The following is a 9,452-nucleotide window of genomic DNA, read 5'->3' on the forward strand; positions in this document are numbered from 1 at the left end:
GTGACTGGGTATCCATCTGCACCATGATAACTGATATGTTCAACGTGTCATAGTTTTCCTTCCCTCTTTCGTCTACAACATCTACAAGACTTTTTATGACCAAATCGGTGGGGGTTTCTAGAAAAGCAGAGGACACTTTCCCTACCGGTGCATCGGGTCCATGCTCCCATGAGTCCGAGTTTATTTACTCATTTACTTTTTTTTATTTGTACGTGTTATTTAGGTTATTTGATGCTCATCTTTGTGTGTCGTCTTCGGTATATTTGGAAGATGATTTCGAATCGTATTTGCACAAAGTATAAGGAATTTCTACCAAGTGCTACGTATATCTACCGTCTTTTCTAGAGCAGCAATTATGTATAATAGTTTTGACTCGTAATTTAAACTAAACATTGGGAGTAGAAGTATAAAGAGTTGAAAATCATAGGTCTTGATGATATTGTTTCCTGATAATTATCTTGAATTGGGATAGGTGAGGAGATCTCCGAATTTTTCAGGATCCACATCAAAGTAATACCACTACGGGGTAACAACTGTCGTAGTAAGACTACAGATGTTGCGCTAAATTTATATGATAGTCATATATTGCCTTTCGTGCGGTTCTCATGTGTGGCACATTTGGCTGCGTAGTGTTTATGTTAATGCTTTAAATCGTATACGGGGTCACCTGGCAGATCCGACTTCTTCACATTTCATTTTGGTTTATTGATAAAGAAGAAAAGCTTGCTACAGGTTTATTAAAAACCAATTTAATGCATTCAAAAATACATTGTTTTAGGCTCTTTAACCATTTTCACAAATCTTTTAACAAACTGTGATTATAATTTACATTAAACTCGATTTCAATCACCAAAACCTTTATCCCGCTTTCAATGCTTCTTAAAATAGTTATAATACAAATTAAGCAAACACCATAGTTCTTACAAAATACAAAACAAGAACTCAACCCCAAGCCCGATCAAATATGTCCTTTAAAACGTCCGTAGTGTCGCTTGTTTAATTAGAATATAATTTGAACATATATCTCTTTGTTCTAGTGTGTGAGTTACCAAAATCGTCTCCCGAGTGATTAAATATGTGCAGTGAATCGTAGGAGTACAATGTAATTAACTTCCTTGATAAAATTGGACTGTGTAGTGTGTTCCACTTACCAACTTGTGTAAGTTCCCTTTTTTTTAAACTGTGAGTTCTATAATTTTACCAATATAACTGCTTGTACAAATAAACAACTCTGCTTTCTATGCGATAATTGGTAAAATGAATGTAAAAGAAGTAATATATATATAAGTTTTGTGTGATGAAAAATATGGATTTTATATTTGACAATGGTGGTATTTTTGTATCCCCTCCTCTATAACTTTTCTAATTATATTGACAATTTAAAACCGCAGCTATGTAGCACTGCCAAATCACATTTACTGATTGCATTTGAGCTTGACTTTTCTATTTACTATTGAATCAAGTCGTATTCACTTTGTACTCGTACGGTTTGGACAATGTCTACCACACTTTTAGATATTTCAATCGTAACAATTCCTTATTCATATACCATCATGATTTTTATACGAAATGCTTTGGGATTTTCGATTTTTTTACATTTTATTTTACCAATAATCGCATAGAAAGCAGAGATAACTATTTGTGCAAGCAGTTATATTATTTAAGTTGTTTTTAGCTAACACTGTAGTAAAATTATAGACCTTATAGTATATATTACATTGTTACATAGTTTTACATAATCCTAATTTCGGGGATTTGATACATCGCATCTACCCAAAAGAACGCCGATAAAATCCTTTCTATCATAAAGGTGTCATATTAAGATTTCACTGTCTGAATAGTTGGTCAAATATGACAGCGGTAATTAAACTTTAGAACTAAATACATATTGTGGCCTCGGTATTTTAGGTATTACGACATTTGTAATACTGCAAGTTAAACCAACTTATCAAGAATCCCGAACTTTACTCGATTAATATCTTCTGATCAACATAATCCTGTTCCACCTTTGACAAACATTAACTCAATCAAAAAAGGATTGCTCCCTGGTTACTTCAACTACTTGCTTGATACATTTTAAAACTAAAACAACCAATAACGATCATTACTCAACCAAATTCAATTCAATCGACTTTCACTCGACGTTACACCTGAAATATAAAAGGTTCCAGAAAAGAATGTGATAATCTGATTTATATTCATATCTTGCTGATAGCACAAAAGTACTACAAAGATCAGTTTTTTACCTCTGATTATATAATTTCCAAAATCAATGTTTCCATGGACAAAAAGCACAAAATTGTTTATTCATAGGCACACAGGATTGCGCAGTACTTGATTGCCAGAAGACCAGCAATAAATGAAACTACTCGTGAAACTTGTCACAAAGTTTGCCTTGGACATTTGATGACCTATTATTCAATAAAAATAATAAAATAAAAAAATAATGTCTTACTTCTTACATGTGTTTTATTTGGTACAATATTTTGGAATGACAAAAGAAAAAAAAACTTTCCCAACATCATGAGGAAATGCCTACATACTTAATAACATTCCTAATTCAAAAGCTTATGTATCACTTGGCTGTGTTGAAATATATCGGAAATAGTGAAACCTGATGGAAGCGCTATAAAACCTTGTTTAACCAACCATTCCTATCGGAAACGTCGGTACATAGTCAGATTTATATTTGGCAACTCCATGGATATTCTACAATAGCAGAGGACCCTTCCCTTCCGATGCACTTGCCATGCTCCCAGTGTTTTTAGTGGAGTCCGAGTTGTTCATTTACTTTTGTTACTTTGTATGTATTATTTTGGCTATTTCATGTTCTTTGTTGTGTGTGTCTAATTTCCAAGTCTTTCTGGTTTTTGGTACCTGGATTACATTCTTTTGATTTCCACTATAATCTTAGAATCAGTTTGGTAATGTTGTTATATCCCTTCAGCTACCTTATTAGCTCTGTTATTAGTTTAGTGTAGTTGATGAAGAGCGCATAGTTTGTAAAGGCTTTGAATCATCGAACATACCATATCGAAGTAAAATGTGGAATATGACGTAAACCAAGTTATGCATGAAGGTTTACAACTAGTGAATCGATATGAACTTTAAAATGTTAATTAAGCTATTCGCCTATTTCTGTGATATCTGTCTTTGGGGTCTTGGCAACATTTCTCATCATGTCAACCACAAAACAGTAGTCGCCTATCAACCATTGCATAACCAAAGTATTTCTGTTTTATTTAATGAATTTAATTTCTTTTTACTAACGTATTCACTATTGGAAAGATCTTGTCGGGTCAAGGATCGAACATAATTTGGTCTAGCATGTCGACGTAATAACAGGTAAAGGTCGATCATTGGCCGGATGATAAATTTGATCTGATCGTGATCGGCAGTATGTCAATGTTAACTTAGCTTGCGCTTTACTCATTGTATAAATTAGTGCATTCTCTGTACAATCATTTGATAATCTCCCCTTTCATGAGTGCGAAGTCTTCAATATTAGTTCAAAGTAGTGGTTGCCGCACAAGTCGTCACAATAAAGCATTTTTTTTCAGATAAAATAGCGACCTATTGCAATTATGAAAATGATCCAGGTTGTGCACAGGTCAGGTGAGTCGGTTTTTTATTATTCATACAAAAAAAAAAAAAAAAAAAAGAAAAAGAACGATAAGAATTTAATTCAATAAAAATAAAAAATCCCTGATACTTATAATTAGTTTTCTTTAATTATATTCACTTTTTGATTTACCCATTACTGTAAAAATATCAAATCTTTTTTAATATGACATATCGAATTTCAAAGATCATAAGCAACCGCATTGATGGCCTCGTCGCAGCGTGATCGCTTCGAGTGCGAAAGGTCGAGGAGGGGTTTGATCCCTGATCCAGTCCTACCAAAGACGTTTCAATTAGAAGTGGCTGGTTCTCCGCAGTGTAAGCAGCATATTTGAGATATAGTGACGACTGATTATCTTGGATTCAGAACAATGTGTCCAGTAAAGGTAACATATCAACCTGAAGGCTGTTGCTTCTGTGAGCAAGACAAAACAATCATGCTCAGCGAGTAAAGCTAGCTCATTCTGGAATGCATGAAATGTCATAGGACGTACAAAATCAATAAATCAAAGAATTAACCATAAACCGAGACTTCATCGTACCTCAGGACAAAACATTCCCCAGGCTGACGCTTCAGTGAAATAGTTGGTTCCTAAAACACAATGAACTTACTTTTTTCCCATATCAGTCACTCCGTATTCATTTCAATGAAAGTCTTAACAATGTATTTCTAATACATTGATATTTTGCTTCCATCCTTGTATTGGTCGATTTAACAAGTAAAATGTTTTTAAACGTTTAAAAAAATTTTCTAATATTGTTTCAGAATTGTTCAAAGAAGTAAAAGTAATTCAAAAATTATCATCCAACTAGATAAAGTAGAAAAATCTCTTCGCAAATGGCTTAAAGAGTCTGACGAAACTATAAAACATCTGATGGAGAAGGCCGACAAACTACTAAATTGCAACTATATTTATGAATGTGTCCGGGAACACCGACTTCCAGTTTTGATGTGGTTTCTCGTTATCCTTCTTATTTGTCCATTCTTAGAATTTATTCTATTAACAGGTAAAAACAAACAAACAAAACAAAACAAAAAAACAAAAAACAAAAACAAAAAACAAAAAAACAAAAAAAAAAAAAAACAAAAAACAAAAAAAAAAACAAACTACAGGACCGTTTATCAATTCCGACTTTCCTCCGAAGATCGGGTACAAATTATGATGTTTCCCCAATAAGCCGATACCAAAATCCGAAACTGAAGAATGGGACGCAGATATTGATTTGAAGAGATAATCACATAAATGAGAAATTACTTATTTGGTTTGAAGTATGTATTGCAATAACGGCATTTTTAAACCCATTTTATCGGAATTAAAGAGAAATTAATTTGCCCTTTGTGGCTGATTTATTGGACTATATATACATAGTAATTATTGCCAATTTCTTTCTCTTTTATCTCTTTTCTTGTTTTTTGTCACTTCATAATGTATTTAGTACGAAATTTTATGTACATCAAGTGAGTTGCTCTTTAACTTCATCTAACCAGTATAAAACTTAACCTTAATTCTTTAACTATAGCCATTTTCATTTTTTATAAGACATACATATACTCCTTCTTCACGAAGCATGATATGCCTGTAAATATTTTGGCTGTATTCTTCATTTCTTACCGAACAATTTTACTCTCGGATTTTTCAGCACGAAATGTTTGATTTTGACCCCCAAGTGTGTTGTTTTGTGTTACCTGTAAAGCATCTCATTTTCTAAACAAATTTCTTAAAAACAAAATATGCTTGTGTTATGTATGACTTTTTACATTTAATTGAAATTGATTTATTTGAAAGAGAAAAGAAATTGTTTATATTAATATAATTCAATATGCCCATGGTGTCATATATATTTTATAGAAAAAAAAACAACAAGTTATGCATGTACAAATTATATTTCACTTACTAATTTTAGTTACTTCATGTTCTTTGTTGTGTATGTCTGCTTTCCATCTCTGATCTTTGTCCCTGGATTACATTCTTCTGATTACCGCTATAACCTTGGTTCCCTTGAATACTCTTAAATATTCATCTTGTTTCGGTTTTGGTCTCGGCATATGGTGAAAATTTTTATTACTGCGAATCTCAGTTAGGAAAATATATATATATCAGCATTCAACAAAACAGACAATACAGCGCACAAAAAGTATTAATAAACGACTTGGTACGAAAATAATGATGTGATATTTAATTGTGACATTTTTTTTTAATCGAGATTAAAAATAACGATTTATCAACGTATTTAATTTTGTTCGTTATTAATTACAATGTGATATCATTTGTGTCATTTTAGTTGGAGCCACAATGGTAGTCGTCTTGCTAGAACAACTTCGAGTGGTCAGCAATATATATATGCAGAGTACTTATGATGAGTGCTCAAAACTTATTGAAAATCACAAAACCTTCGAGACAGGACTTATTCAGGAGGGCATATCTGTAGGAAATCTACTAAATGGGTTTTGGGAAATTGAGTATTCTTTCCCAGACTGGGTAAACTTTTGGAAAAAATTGTTTATAGAGATGTCGAGAATGGGTCTGAAAAGTGGGAATCAATGGTGAATCAATCATATTGTTTATAGATAATATGAAAAGTTTTAGCCTAAAATTGAAAGTTAGAAAAAGATTTTAAATTTATATTTTATAATTGTAATAAAATGATAGCCTCTAAAGGCTGGTTGATAAAAAAACATAAAAATTTTGTATAATAACTGTGTATGAATGTGATATGTTTATATATGCCAAGCTGCACCAAAAAAAATAAAATAAAATATCTATCTATCTATATGTACATATATTATGGATTTTAAAATATTAGCTGAAAATGGGGAAAAAATCGTCTTTTTTTTGCCTTACACATGAAACAACTCTAATTAGACTTCAACCGAACAGAACTGTAGCAGGCTTTGTCAGTAAGATAACTTCTTCAATTAGAAGTTACATTTTCATTTTTTAATATATATATTTTTTAAAAATGGGAAAGACATGCAGTTTTCATAATTTTATTTAACTTGACGTTTCTTGCTAGCAATTCTAGTTTTCAAGAAATTAGCTTAATATCCACACGCCTTCCAAGAGCAGTTACTCTCATCAGGACTTTTCTAAGAACTTGAACCATAAAGAAACTTTCAAAGGCTTCATCATAAGGATAAAGTTGTTTGTTTTCATGTTTTCAAGATAACTATAAATATAAAAAACATTTTGATGTTTTTTCGGTTGTTAAACTATAATAAAGAGTAAATGTAAATATAACTCACTGGAAACTTTTGTAAAGCTTTCCTTTTGAGCTTCAGGCCACATTTTTTTCCATATTACTTAAGTTTTTGAATTATATATGTAGAAAAGGGCAACTTGGCAACTGTATCTAAGTTGTACACTCACAAAAGCATGGATTTCTTTTTCAACAAACACGATGACTTTTCATTCCGTATTGTGAACTTTCCTTTCATCTGTGGCAATATACCTTCACCACCTGCGTACGGAGTTTTCATATTACAACTCAAACATTATACAAGAGTAATCAAGGGAACCAAGGTTATAGCGGTAATCAATCCAAGAATGTAATCCAGGGACAAAGATCTAGACCAGACATGGAAAACAGACATACACAACAAAAAACATAATGTAATTAAAATCATAAAAAAAGCAAATGAGCAACTCGGATTCCACTAAAAACTGGGAGCATGGACCAGGTACACCGGTAGGGTAAGCGTCCTCTGCTTTTCTAGAAACACCCACCGAGTTGCTCATAAAAAGTAAAGTCCTGGGTAGACGAAAGAGGAAAGGAAAACTGACACGTTGAACAAATCAGTTTTCATGTCGCAGATGGATACACCGTAACGATCCACGAGTTCATGATGACGACCATAAAACTTGAACATAATCCTGCTCCAGAAGCATATTTGTTAGAATTCTAGCGCGATACAAAGTCTGCGTAGTTTCGGCAAGCTCTGGCAAAACGTACGAGTTGTGATATGAACACTCCATACGCAGGTGCTGAAGGGATGTTGCCACAGATGAAACAAAAGTTGACAATTTTGAATGAAAAAGTCATCACGTTAGTCGTAAAGTTTGGTCAATAGTTTTCCTTTACCATAGGTTTCTAAGTGTAGGTCAAGATATGAGGCTGACTTCACAGTGTCTGTAATATCCTTTTTCTCAAGTTCTTTGGGATAGATGCAATGTATCAAATCCCCAAAATTAAGATTGTTTAAAGATAATACTCATCTATATAGCAGAAACCGAGATTAAAGGATCTAGCTAAACGATATTCTTTCTTTTGGATCAGATTAGCTATAAAGTCAGCCTCATAAAAGTGAAGGAATAGGTCAGCAAGTAGAGAAGCACAATATGTTCGCACTGGAACGCCGACCGTTTGTTGAAGAGCTTGCCTAACTGCACAGACTTTTTTGAATTGCGCTAGACTTCTTACAATTAAGCTTCTGAAACAGAGTTATGTTGCTACAAGATTAAGCCATCACTACAGAAGTTTTATGATCATGAACTCGTGGATCGTTAAGGTGTATCTATCTGCACCATGACAACTGATTTGCTCACCGTGCCATAGTTTTCCCTTCCACTTTCGTCTACCATTGGTTCCCTTGATTACTCTTTTAATTACATATTCAGATTTGTTTGATTTCTGTAATCGAATAACATCGAAAATAGCATGACCAAAATTGGTAAACATTTCCATGAAAGCAGGGATGTTTATCATATTGATGCATCTGCTACATGTACATGTTCTGGGTTTTAATACTATACAGATATTTGAAAAAAATCAACATTGTTTCTTTATAACCCTTAACTATTGTTACTCATGAAGATGATTTATTTTAACAAGTCAACTCAAGAAAACTTATTGAAAAATGTTTTACTAAAAATCTTGATGACAGGGAATACCTTAATCTTCCTTATGAAGAAAGATACTCTACTGTGGAAGAATAATTTTACAAAGACTTTGACCTTAATTTTGTTAAAAGATGTTACTTCTTCCGGTAATGGATTTAATTTGAAAAAGTTAAGTATTTTTTTAGGAAAAAAAACAAAAACAAACAAACAAACAAATGCGGAAAGTTTGTAAAAATAACAAATATAATACTTGAAATACTTAACCCTGGTAAAATGCAGAACTTTGCAGGGTTTAAAAATCGAGCATTAAAACAAACCAAAATGATGAAAATGGCCATTTTGGTCAACACATCTCATTAAACAGCTGGGGCTACAATTTATAGCAACCTTGTTCTATGATATGCAAATTTGTATTAAAAGTTTATACATATTCATTCCCTATTACTCAAGATAATATAATAAAACAGGGAATGTCACTGACAACAAAGATGACAAAAACAAAAGAGGAAGACAGCATTGACACATCATACAGCATTAGCCATCTAAATCGCAATATCAATATTTTATGATTTTATTATCTCAAAATGCTTATTCTTGTACAGATATAAAAGCTTAATTCTTACAATATGCTGAAGACATAATACCATGTAATTAAAAATATGTTTATTTTTATAGAAGGAATTCTCAGCATATCTTTCTGGTGTTTAGTTTCCTTTTAATGTTAAAGACAACAAATGATTTCTTCAAGTGTGTGAATCTTGAGTGGAACTGTGGTAAATTATTCTTTAAATGATGCAGATTGATTTGTTAATGCAAGACATTTGTTATACATTGTGTATGTTACAGTAAGTAAGTGTAATTAGGACTAAAACTGAGTTATGACGAGTAATTCCTAAGTGGTTTGGTAAATACACGTATTTCCTGGTTTTGTTTAATTATAAGGGATAATTACAAAAAAATATTTCATATTTTTAAGCTTATTTACAAAGCATA

At 32.3% G+C, this 9,452-nt stretch overlaps 1 long non-coding RNA gene across 4 annotated transcripts; it reads left to right on the plus strand.

Moving 5' to 3' along the window:
- Positions 1–1,113: 1,113 nt before the first annotated feature.
- On the plus strand, positions 1,114–6,381 carry LOC148604330 (uncharacterized). 4 transcript variants are annotated; one of them, XR_015916167.1, is made up of 4 exons: positions 1,121–1,159; positions 3,561–3,615; positions 4,388–4,629; positions 5,905–6,381. It is a non-coding gene; the product is annotated as an uncharacterized LOC148604330 (long non-coding RNA). The 4 variants fall into 4 exon arrangements; XR_015916168.1 differs by lacking the exon at positions 4,388–4,629 and having other exon boundaries at positions 1,114–1,159; positions 3,561–4,007; XR_015916166.1 differs by lacking the exon at positions 4,388–4,629 and having other exon boundaries at positions 1,134–1,159.
- Positions 6,382–9,452: the final 3,071 nt, after the last annotated feature.

The sequence above is a fragment of the Perna viridis genome, chromosome 10 (genome assembly GCF_037379345.1).
Source record: "Perna viridis isolate PV_CMFRI_1.1 ecotype Kerala chromosome 10, ASM3737934v1, whole genome shotgun sequence".
In the NCBI taxonomy this organism is placed as follows: domain Eukaryota; kingdom Metazoa; phylum Mollusca; class Bivalvia; order Mytilida; family Mytilidae; genus Perna; species Perna viridis.